Source organism: Myotis brandtii, unplaced genomic scaffold, assembly GCF_000412655.1.
Source record: "Myotis brandtii unplaced genomic scaffold, ASM41265v1 scaffold395, whole genome shotgun sequence".
Taxonomy (NCBI): domain Eukaryota; kingdom Metazoa; phylum Chordata; class Mammalia; order Chiroptera; family Vespertilionidae; genus Myotis; species Myotis brandtii.
In genome coordinates, this window is record NW_005365155.1 from 2,182,289 (window position 1) to 2,194,241 (window position 11,953).

The 11,953-nt window shown below is 49.2% G+C and overlaps 1 pseudogene; it reads left to right on the forward strand.

Annotated features, from left to right (window-relative positions):
• Positions 1 to 1,973: 1,973 nt before the first annotated feature.
• LOC102258039 overlaps positions 1,974 to 11,953 on the forward strand; it is a 20,245-nt pseudogene continuing 10,265 nt past the window's right edge.

Consider the following 11,953-nt stretch of genomic DNA (forward strand, 5'->3'; position numbering starts at 1 on the left):
ACAGCAGGTGTATCTGCACCTCTGTGTTTCCTCCACCTGCTGATTCTTGGACCGAGAAGTCCTGCTAATTCACACAGCTCCAGCTCCTGCCTGGCCCTCCAGCTTCTATTGCTCTTCTATCTCCCAGGGATGGGGGCTTCGGTCACACACTCCCGGACTGTGCAGGGCCTGCTCCTAGGGGTCTCCCACCGCCCCAGTCCACCAGCCGGCCCCGCCCTCAGGTGGGAGAAGTGGCTGCAGACGCATGTGTCCCGCTCCATACGGAGCTGCCATCTCTGCTCCCGCCTCGCCTCCGCGGGGCAGCCTAAGGGCCAGGAAAAGAATCTGCCTCCCCCAGAAGCAGTAACTCCAAACACCTAAAACAAACACTTTTACACACTGAACAACTCAAAATAAGAGCCCGGAACAGCACATTCTAGAACATTTTTTATTGCTGAGTCAACAAATGGTCAAAGGTTAAAAATTCAGTTGAGCAGAACTTTCTGGTCTCGTCCATGGGTGTTTTACGACCCTGCGAGGGACGGGTGACTGGCTCCCTGATATTTGCAGGCTGCAAAGGCAGCGGTGGTGACATTATTTCTACACAAAGGAAGAGAGACTAGCCCCGCCCTTGTTCTTCTCTCCGGCCAGCACAGGTATCCTTCTTTATAATTACTGGGGCGATTGCTATTACGGCCATCATTCTCACTATTTACTATTATGGGTATTTAGAGGCTCATAAAAATGTGAGCTTCCTCGATGCTTAAGCAGCACGCGAGATAAATCAGAGGCACGGAGTGTTGGCTGACACCGGATGAAACCTGACTGGCAACAGCTGGATTGCTCTCTTGACTAAATATTTACAAAAGGCATGATTATATTGCTGAGCGAACACTGTGCGAATATAACAATTTATCAATCATCTTGTTTAACACCAATCCCCACAGGAAGGGCTACATTCCCACTTAACAGTAAGAAGCTACTGTATGATAATTAAGTTTCTTATTTTCTCTTAAGGTTATTTCAGACATGTATGCCCTTGTTACTTTTACAAGAGCACATTCTAGACCAAACAAATGTTTTATAGGCAAAAAAGGGGGGTGAGGGACCACGTTAACTCTAAATCTTAGCGCACACCGAGTCCTCTGGGGTTAGCGTGGAGAAGGGTGGGCGTGTTAAGGCAGATTCCAGGGATCTGGTTGCCGATGGTGCTGCTAATCTGGAGAGTATGGGGAAAATGAAAGGAAAAGCAAGGGGCTTAGGGTAACCTATAATTACAAAACCATATATATATACACACACACTAGAGGCCCGGTGCATGAATTCATGCAGGGGTAGAGTCCAGCCGGGCTGGCTGGGAGGAGGGGCCGCAGGTGGTTGGTGGGCTGGCCCCACCTCCTGGTTGAACTCCTGGTCGAACTCCCAGTTAAACTCCCGGTCAAGGGGACAATTTGTGTATTAGCCTTTTATTATATAGGATATATAAAATCGCCAGAAAATACTATCTTGGATGCATAGTTGAATGACAAAACCACTTTAAAATGCAAGGAAGTGACTAGGTAAACAGTCGGGTAGTGGCAACTTTTGAAGGGACAGAGTAGTGATGGGGACAAGGTACATGAACCCCTTGGGGGTGTCTGGTAAAGTTCTATTTCTTAACTTGTATGGCATTTATAAGGGTGTTTGTTCACCCTATGAAACTCATATTTGTTGGGGGTGGTTGGTTTTCTGGATCTGTGTTTTATTTACAAAAACCAAGGTTAAAAGAAAACACAAGTCTCTGCAGAAAGGTACAAACGCTATTGCTGTGTAAAGAATGGGAACCTCTGAATTAGGTCCTGATTTGCCACACACAATAAAAGAAAAAAACAAAAACAAAAAACTGTGGGATTGACCACTCGGAGCCTCAATTTCTGCTTTGAGAAAAGGTAATAATAGAACCTAAAAGTTTTGTCAATTGAATAGGGACTCAATAAATATGGTTGTTTTCTTCTTCTTTCTTTCTCCTTGTTAAATATTTGCTGGAATGATCACCATGACTGAAACCATGTAGAGTTAGTGAAAATTTTAGGAAAATAAACTAAATTTCTGTTTAGAGCCCAAGCAGCTAGAGCGGGCGGGCGGCAAGGCGAGGTGAGAGCCGCACAGGGCCCTCTGTGGCCGCCTCAGCATGTCGGACTTGGATGAGTTCCAGCGGCAGCTCAAGGGGAATAAGCAAGAGCGAGACAAGGAGAATGGGCACCGGAAGTGCAGCCACAGCCACTCACCCAAGCGCCGCAACCGCAGCCACAACCGGGACCAGCGGAGCGCATCCCGGGCCAGGCGGGCAGCGAAGCAAAGCTTTGAGCAGGGGCGCTACAGAGGGGGATGGATTGGCCCGGCTTTGAGCACATCACCCCGCTGCAGTGCAAGGCCATGCAAGCTGCGGGGCAGATTCCAGCCACCACCTCCTCCCCACCATGACCCCAGACGGTCTGGCTGTGACCCTTATGCCGGTGCCGGCTGCTGGGAGCCAGATGACCAGACAGGCCCAGCGCCTCTACGTGGGCAACATCCCCTTTGGCATCACTGAGGCGGCCATGGTGGACTTCAACGCCCAGATGCACCTGCGGGGGCTGACGCAGGCCCCGGGCCACCCAGTCCTGGCCGTGCAGATCAACCAGGACAAGAACTTCACCTTCCTGGAGTTCCGCTCAGTGGACGAGACCACCCAGGCCGTGGCCTTGACGGCCTCACCTTCCAGGGCCAGTCGCTGAAGATCCGCAGGCCTCACAACTACCAGCCCCTGCCCAGCCTGTCGGAGAACCCTCTATCCGCGGGCCTGGGGTCATGTCCACTGTGGTCCCGGACTCTGCCCACAAGCTGTTCGTCCGGGGCTTGCCCCCTGCCCTGAGAGAGGACCAGGGGAAAGAGATGCGGTACTCGCTCGGGCCTCTCCAGGCCTTCAACCTGGTCCAGGACAGCGCCACCGGGCTCCCCAAGGGCTATGCCTTCTGTGAGCTCGTGGACATCAGCGTCACGGACCAGGCCATTGGGGGGCTGGACGGGATGCAGCTGGGGGACAGGAAACTGCAGGTCCAGAGGGCGAGTGTGGGAGCCAAGACGGCGGCGCTGCGGAGCCGGGCGCCGACAACCAGCCCCCGCCCCCTCCCGTGAGCCTGCAAGTGCCGGGCCTGCTGAGCTGCCAGGTGCAGACGGGCGGCCCCACGGAGGTCCTGTGCCTCCTGAACATGGTGCTGCCGAGCAGCTGCTGGATGACGAGGAGGACGAGGAGATTGTGGAGGACGTGCGGGACGAGGTGCCCGGCCTGTGGGCAGCGTGGAGGTGCCCGGCCGCGGGAAGGCCTTCGTGGAGTTCACCTCCGTGTCTGAGAGCCGAGCAGGGCCTGACAGGTCGCAAGTTCGCCAACTGAGCAGTTGTCACAAAATACTGTGACCCCGACTCCTACCACCGCCGACCTCTGGTAGAGGCGAGGGGTGGGGGGCTGGCTAGGGGCTCCTCCCCCACGCCCCCTCCCGCTTTCCCCCTCCAAAGACAAGGGGCAGAGGAGTGACAGCCCAATGACCAGCAGCAACTGGAATGGCAACAATTAAGGGGGAAGGGGGTGGGGGTGGGCAGAATGGGGACTGGGGAAGTGTGCACATGGCCCACACAGACACGCACCCACAGACACAGAGGGAAGGGGCCTGGATGGGGAGGGGTGCACAGCAGGGTGGGGTAGGACCCCACAACCCCTCCCCAAAACAGCCTCTCCTCCCTTACACCCCATCCTTGCCCTCCCCTTTTCCACTGTAGGGACAGCGTGTTTATATTTTATGGCCAAACTATTTTGAATTTTGTTTTCTGGCCCTTTGCCCTCCCTCTCCCTCCCCAGCTCCGCAGCTCCAGCCCTTTGGCCTCTAGTCCTCCCCTTGATTTCTTAACATAGTTGGTTCTTTCCTCTCTAGTACCCCCGGCCCCTCCTACTCTGTGGCAGTTTCATATTTGCTGAGACGAATTTGCTCATCAAACATTTTGTTGTTATTTTTAAAAATAAAAAAAAATAAAAATAAATAAATTTCTCTTTATAAGGCACCCAGTCTATGGTACTTTGTTATAGCTGCCCAACTTGACTAAGACCGTGGGTTATTATGAGACTTCTAATCCCAAGTGTAATGTTTTTTTTAAAGTCTGTTAACTACCAGAACATAGATTCTGTAAATTGCCAGTAGGCCATCAAACCCCTGCCAGGGAAAATAGCAAGATGTTCCCATATTAGAACTGTGTTGTACACTCTGGGATCACGCCAGACCGCAGCACCGACACGTTAAGGAGAAGTCCTTATGACGCACACATATGCCGACTACACCAGAGATGGAGCATGAATAGACCAGGATCCTAAAACCCCCAGACTACAAGATAGCACGGCTTACTGGGAAATTAGTACGGGTCCTGCAATAATATTTACTCATGTTTACATTGCTGCAAGTTTAAATGAATGCTCTTCCTCGCTGGCTTTTCCTTTTAGACATTCATTTTTAAATATAACTCTCTTCCAGGAAATTCCTGTATCTTATAAATGATCAATGAATGAACTTGATACTTAGGGTGAGAATAAAGGAACTGGGACCCAAAGTTGACCTCTTAGACACTAATAGCAAGAGGAAATCCAACCCCATGGGATGAGGTGATTAGAAAAAGCCAGACCTGTTGAATTAATTCAATTGATTATATGTAATCATAACACTTAGCTCTCACTGCATACCAGGCACTATGTTATGTGCTAATTCGTGCTCTCTCCTTTACTTTTCACCAACACTCCTTGGAGTGGTGTTGCAGGCCCCATGTTATGGACGGGGAACTAACTCCAGAAGATGAGCAGTTTGTCCAAGGTCAAGCCATTAGACTCAAACCCGTGCACTCTGACACCAAAGCCCCATGCTCTGTACTCTCTGGTGTCACTACTAAAGAAACAATGGAATACTCCTCAGCCACAACAAAAGATGAAATATTACCATTGCAACAACATGGATGGATCTTGAGAATATCATGCTAACCAAACTAAGTCAAACAGGAAACATTTAGAACCATATGATTTCACTCATAGGTGGGATTTAAAACTAAAAACAACAAATGAACAAACAAGAAAAGCAAACAAAACTCATAGGCATGGGTAAGAGAATGGTGGTTACCAGAGGGAAGGGGGTGAGTAAAGGGTAAAGGGGGTCAAACATATGGTAACAGAAGATGATTTAACTTAGGTTGGTGGGTATGCAATGCAATATACAGATCATGTAGCTTAAAACCTATGTAATCTTATTAACCAACTGGAGGCCTGGTGCATGAAATTCTTGCACAGGTAGGGTTCTTAGGCCTGGCCAGCAATCAGGGACTTCTGGCTGCCGGCCGGGGCCTTCCTTCATTCCACGCCGCCCCTGGTGGTCAGTGCACATCATAGCAAGTGGTCAAACTCCCAAGGGGACAATTTACGTATTAGCCTTTTATTATAGGGGATGTACCCCAATACATTTAGTAAAGATATTTAACACACACACTCCCCAAATAAAGAAACCTGACTCACCGTCAACTCAGATTGTTATTCTATTTCTTCTTGATTTGTTTCCAAGGACAAAGAATGCCATTTAGATGCTCTTACAGCAGTAGCATCTGAACCTGAACCTGAATGGACCCAGCCAAGCGCCCCAAATCCTACTGAGACATTGAGCTGGCGCAGCCTCAGATGGCATCTGCCTGCCAGGCCGCTAGCTGTACCTGACACACTAGCTGTGACCTGGACAAGTGGCTTCACCTCCCTGCGCTGTCTTCTCATTGGTCAAACAGGAATCTAAAATATCCCACTGCACAATGGTTTCTGGGAAGATTAAATAAGATCATGCATACATAACAGCCTAACGGGCTCAAAGTTCATCTCCCTTGTCCTATGCCCCCCCACCACCAGGTACTACAAGCTGCATCCGCCCCAGATTGGGGTGCTGTCTGAGAATTATGTTTGGTTTGGTTTCTCTCCTTCTAAAGCATCCACACATCACCCCAAGGTCATCATTTCTGAGAATATTTATCCCTCCAGCATTTTCCAAACTGGTACAAAACCCCCAGAAGAATCTATCCTAGAAATAGTCTCGCTCCCCAGATGAGTCGTGGTCACGAGAAGACACAGACAGCTATACACAGACTTGTCCAAATGCCATCTGGAGAACGTGCCTTTCAACAAAATATCTGAGCGAATTCAAAAAGAGTCCCCGCCTCCGTAGTGGGATGGAAGCAAGGAGAACACCAGCCACACAGACATCTCCCTTGGCGTCCTTCCTGTCTAGGCTGAGCAGTGAAAGAGGATTGAAGAGACCAGCAGGTCTTTGTTCTGCACGCGGTGCCCAGCTGTGGAGGAGCAGATGAGGCTGAGAAGGTCCTCCCCCCGGGTCCTGCCTGGTGTGGCTGGCGGTTGCTGACACCTCACGGAACACCCAGTGTCCTCAGATTTCACCAAGCTGGGGGGGGGGGGGGGGATGTTAAGTGCTCCTTAAGGTTTCTCTGTTTTACCAAAAGCCATTGCAGGAGGTTATTAACTTCAAAGGGAAACTAAACTTCTCCTCACTCCTTTTCCCTGAAACCTCAGATAGGCCCACCCGGGCACTGGCTATGTCACCCAGAGCCCCAGGGGTGCGGTCGCCTCTGCTCCTCCCCGGGGGCCAATGACTTTCCAACCCGCTCTAGATAAGAATGGGGCTTTGTCCCCCAAAGGCATATAGTTTCCTGGGTGAAAATGTAACTGCTCTGCAGGCTGCTTACAGGTGAAGGACTGGAATTTACAAAACAAACGAAAGCAGAACTTAACGAACTATACTGCTAACGTTTTAGTCTCTCTGATCTTCAAACTGCCAAACTGTATCTTAACGAAAAGATTCTGAACTTGGACAAAACTTCCAATGAAATTCTTACTACCTGTAACCCATAAAGTATAAGTTAAAACGGTTAGATGACAATACATTGTTATAGTTCCTAAACAGATTTCACTGAGGAAAAGTGAAATTTTCCCTTCCCTCTATTTCTGTGTGTGTAAATGTAAATCAGTGGTTCCCAAACTTATTTGGCCTACCGCCCCCTTTCCAGAAAAAAATATTACTCAGCCCCTGGAAATTAATTTTTTTAAATTTTAATAGCAGTTACTCATTGCCCCCAAATGCACCTGTGGCCATCACCGCCCCCCTGGATCGCTGCAGCGCCTACCAGGGGCGGGTAGCGCCCACTTTGGGAATCACTGATGTAAATGATGTTACTTTAAAATAATATATCTACCATCAAAGTATTGATTTGGAGATTCTTCTGCCTTTAAAGGGGGATCCAGTCTTTGCCCATCAGATTTCACTTCTAAGCAACTGTGACCGAGGTACACCAATCTCTCTCCTGTCGCTCTAGCTCTGGTCTATCCTCACCATCTTCATCACACCTTCAATCTCTCTCCAAGGTGCTTGGGCTTGCTGTTTCCATAGATACCATCTTAAGATGGCCTTGGCTGCATTGCTAGGGCTCTGCTCCCTCCCCCACCCCACTTTGGGACACCCCCTCCAAGGTGGTCCCTAGATGTTACTAGTCTCCTCACTCTGCTGACCTGGCAGAATTGGAGGGGGCTCCCGTCCTCGTGGGCCTGTCCTTGAGAACTCCACCTTCGGAGGGTGGTAGTGTGGGGCATGGTGCACCGCACAATGAATTGGCAGAGAGACAAACCCAGGAGGGGTACGACTGTGATAAGGCCTCCAGCAGTCCTTCCAGCTGGCCCTACAGCAGCAGGAGCCGAGCCCTGTGACCATGGCGGCTGCATGACTGGAGAGAGGACCCGACACTAGGTCTCTGGGGTCCCTTTGTTGTCCTCCCAGGGTGTAGGTGTAAGGAAGTGCATGTCGGACTCGAGTTCCCACTCACAGTGGGGCCTTAATGACTCCCGGCCTTCCTGTCCCCTCGCATCCCAGCAGCACGCAGGCCCCTGCTGAGGCGCTTCTGCCACCTGCTGCATCTGCATCTCCCTCTCTAACCTGCACTTTCCCATTAGCGTGTTTTCCCAGGTCCGCCAGAGGGAAGGATGTTTGAATTCTGCTTTGACCTTGACAGGAATGGCCAGCTCCTGCCTGAAGTCTGAGCGCACCACGGTGCGTGCCCTGTCAGACCACTAGACATCTCTGGGTGCTCCAGCGTGAGGGTACCCAGATTCTATAAAACAAGCCAACAAGATGCTGAATTACAGTGCAAGCCACCCCACCTCCCTGCTCCCTGACACCTCTGTACTATCTATTAATGAGCTGTGTCCAATTGCAAATTCAAAACCAAATGCATTCGTTAACAATCTAAAAATAGATTCTTCCCTACATGATTTCAAAGCCTTCAGGCGTTCCTTCAGTGTTGATTATTGTGGTTTTGCTATACCCGAGATGTAAACATCAGACATAGAAACAAGAAAAATCATCTTTTAAGGTTAATAGCTTTGAACAATTAGTATAAATAATCACTCTTTGATATTTTCTGCTATATTAATTCCAAAACTGAGCATACTATTTTGCTGAGCCAGAGACTAAGCTGACTAGGAATTCTTTTTCATCCTCGTTTAATCCAAGGAAGTGAATCTGTAATATTAACCGTGTCATTTGCCATCTTAGACCAATGGTCCCATAGCCATTTTGCCTTGGTTGGCACTGACATTCAATAGTCACATCTCCAGGAAGCTAAGGAGTCCAGGCATGCTCTACCATCTGACCAAGAATAGCCTTCCCTTCCTCCAACTGTGTAGAAGACACTCAGGAAGCATTTGCTGGGCACACAGGTAGAGCAGGACAACGTTTCAGGTGCTTTAAGAAACAATGTGCCCAGCCAGTGTGGCTCAGTGGTTGAGCATCGACGTATGAACCAGGAGGTCATAGTTCGATTCCCAGTCAGGTCACATGCCCGGTTGTGGGCTCAATCCCCACAGAGAACTCCACCTTCGGAGGGTGGTAGTGTGGGGCATGGTGCACCCGCACAAAATAAGATATGTGCAGTGTGCATAGGAATTTGTTCAAAGATCCTAGCAATAGCTTTTCATTCACTAACGCTGCGGCACAGCAAGTCACACCTGGGGAACCTCAGAGAGAGAACGCATCTTCCACAGGACCCGTGTACGGGAACTGGGAGCATGATTTCGGCACCAGAAGCACTTGGCTCCGAGTGATTAAAGGAGAAAATAGTTACAAAACAGTTCGGCTTCCGAGCTGCCTCCCAGCCTGGCCGTGCTTTATTGGATCTAACTCCAGGAGAAAGTCCCCTGAAAGACATGGGAAACCACATTCGATGAGAACGGACTGAAGCATTCTCCTCTATAGAGAACTCTCCGGCTGATACACAAAATCTGTAGTAGTGAAACCAGTTCTTGGAGCACTGGGTTTTGGAATGGAAGTAGGAAAGGAGGACCAAGGGACCTATCCAATGAGTAAGAATAATCTAAAAAAAAAAACAAAAAAGAGAGAGAATTTAAAAAGGGAGGAAGGAAGCAAAACTTTAGAAAGTAGAAAGGTCAGTGGTTGCCAGGGGCGGAGAAAGGAAGAGAGGGAGGACTAGGCGGAGCGCCAGGGAAGCCACTCTGATACTGTCTTGGTGGATGTGTGACATTCTAGTTTTGCCAAAACCCACAGAACTGTACACCACAAAGAGGGGACCTAGTTACACTATGGGCTGTAGTTAATAAAAATGTATCAGTATCGGTTCATTAATTGTAAGAAAGGTACCACCTTAATGCAAGATGTGATCATGGGGAAGGCCGGGGGGGTGGGGTATATGGGGTCACGGTACTTTCCCCTCAATTCTTCTGTGAGCCAAAAACTGCTCTAAAAAGCAGACTATTCATTTTTCTTAAAAGGAGTGGATGGGAGGAAGACAGAAGGCCACTTAAGTTAGGCGACCAAAATAGAATCCAGATAAGAAAGAAGAAAACACTGCGAATTGCTGTTTGGGGGAATTAAGGGTCAAGGCGAGGCATAAAGATGAGCAGTCGGGCGCCCCTACACATTATGTGTAACTTCTTCCAGGCATGTGCACTGCCTCGGGGATGCATATGTTCAGAATCAGGAACAGTGCTGCTTTGCTGTATACCTTTAATAGAGCAATAAGCATTATCAATGAGTACACCCCGGCACAAAGAAAGAAAAACGCTGCCTCCCTAACAGAGGGACGTAGACTTAGTGTCTACCTTCCTTTGACCCAAGCATCGATATTTACACTGAAAAACGAAACACCCAGCATAACAAAACGGGACTGTGTTTGGAAATAGGCCCTCTACAGAGGTAATTAAGGTTCAATGAGGCTGTGAGGGTGTGCACGGGGGGAGGAGGGAGACCATGTGAGGAGGAAGCAAGGGGGCGGCCACCTGCAAGCCAAGGAGAAGAGACTCGGAGGAAACCAGCGCTACCACCACCTTGGCCTTGAACTTCCAGCCTCCAGAACTGTGAGAAAATAAATTTCTGTTAGTTAAGCCAAAAAAATAAAAAATAAAACTAAAGAAAATGCCTGTGTGCTGGTTAAATCAAAGACCACAGTTTGACACATGCCCTGAATTTAAAGGCCAGCCACTTCAGTAGCCGGCACTGCCCTAAAGGTTTTCTGATTTTCTTAAATTCTCCATCAGGTAGTGCCTTCGTCATCATTGAAGCACACGGGGGCCTAAATTACCTACTTTTGTTAGGCCTTTTTAGAAATATAAATTAAACACATGGCAGGAGCCAATGTTTTATTTTTTAAAATATATTTTTATTGGTTTCAGAGAGAAAGGAAGAGAGAGAGAGAGAGAGAGAGAGAGAGAGAGAAACATCAATGATGAGAATTATTGATCAGCTACCTCCTGCATGCCCCACACGGGGGGACTGAGCCCACAACCCAGGCATGTGCCCTGACCGGAATTGAACTGTAACCTCCTGATTCATAAGTCAACGCTCAACCACTGAGCCATGCCAGATGTGTTTTCTTTATTTTGACCTAATTTTTCTCTTAATTTCTGTGAAATTTATTATAAACTCTAAGTAGCCAGCTTCTTCTATGTATTAACAATGATAGCTAACATTTATTAGTAATTAGAGCTAGCATTGCTCTAAACAAGAGAAACAGGTAGCCAGACCATTCTTCAAGTGACTCATTTCTATTTTATTCTCTTTGCAGGAGAAATCTCAAAAAAATGGGGGATATTGTTTTTTCCCTTCTCTTTCCACTCTGCCTGGACATGGGGGAGCGGTGCCGTAGCGGGCGCTTTGGCATCCCGACTGTTTGAGGGGAAGAAGCAAAAGTCCACCAGGCACCCCAACCCCCAGGCTTTCATCTGCAAACAGAGGCCTGAGAGCAGAGGCTTCTCCAGGATGTGCTGCAGCAGACAGAGGTGGTGCTGCCTCGGGGAGGGAGGGAAGCGCCAGGTAAGGGGGAAATGGGAACAGCTGAGAAGGCTGGGTCCCGTTAGGGGCCTGGGCTGTGGTGAGGCTGGACGTAGGAGAGACTGGACACTGAGGACCGATGCCTGGGCCGGGACATCCCGTTGGCACTACCGGGAGGAAGGCGTCGGAGCTGCTCTCTGTCCTCTGGCTGCTCTCTGTCCTCTGGCTGCTCTCTGTCCTCTGGCTCCTCTTCCTGTGGTTGCTTACAAAGGCTCAGTGGTGAGAGAGAGCAGACAGACAGACTCGGGATGCTGACAGCGGGTCAGCGTGACCAGGGGAAGGACGGCCCAGGGAAGAAGTCAGAGTCCCTGGGAACAGCTGGTAAATTACACAGTCTGACTCATGTGTTGCTGGTTTCCTCCCATGACGTCACATCTGTGAAAGACTCAGTCCCATGCGTCCTAACCGTCACCTTGCACACAGAGAGGAGGAGCCCCAATGGTGGTGTTGCCTGGGTGGGACACAGAAAAGCTCATTTTCAGTTTTTCCCTTTCACTGTCTTGGGTCATTGATAGCTGAGGTTTTGATAACAGTGGACT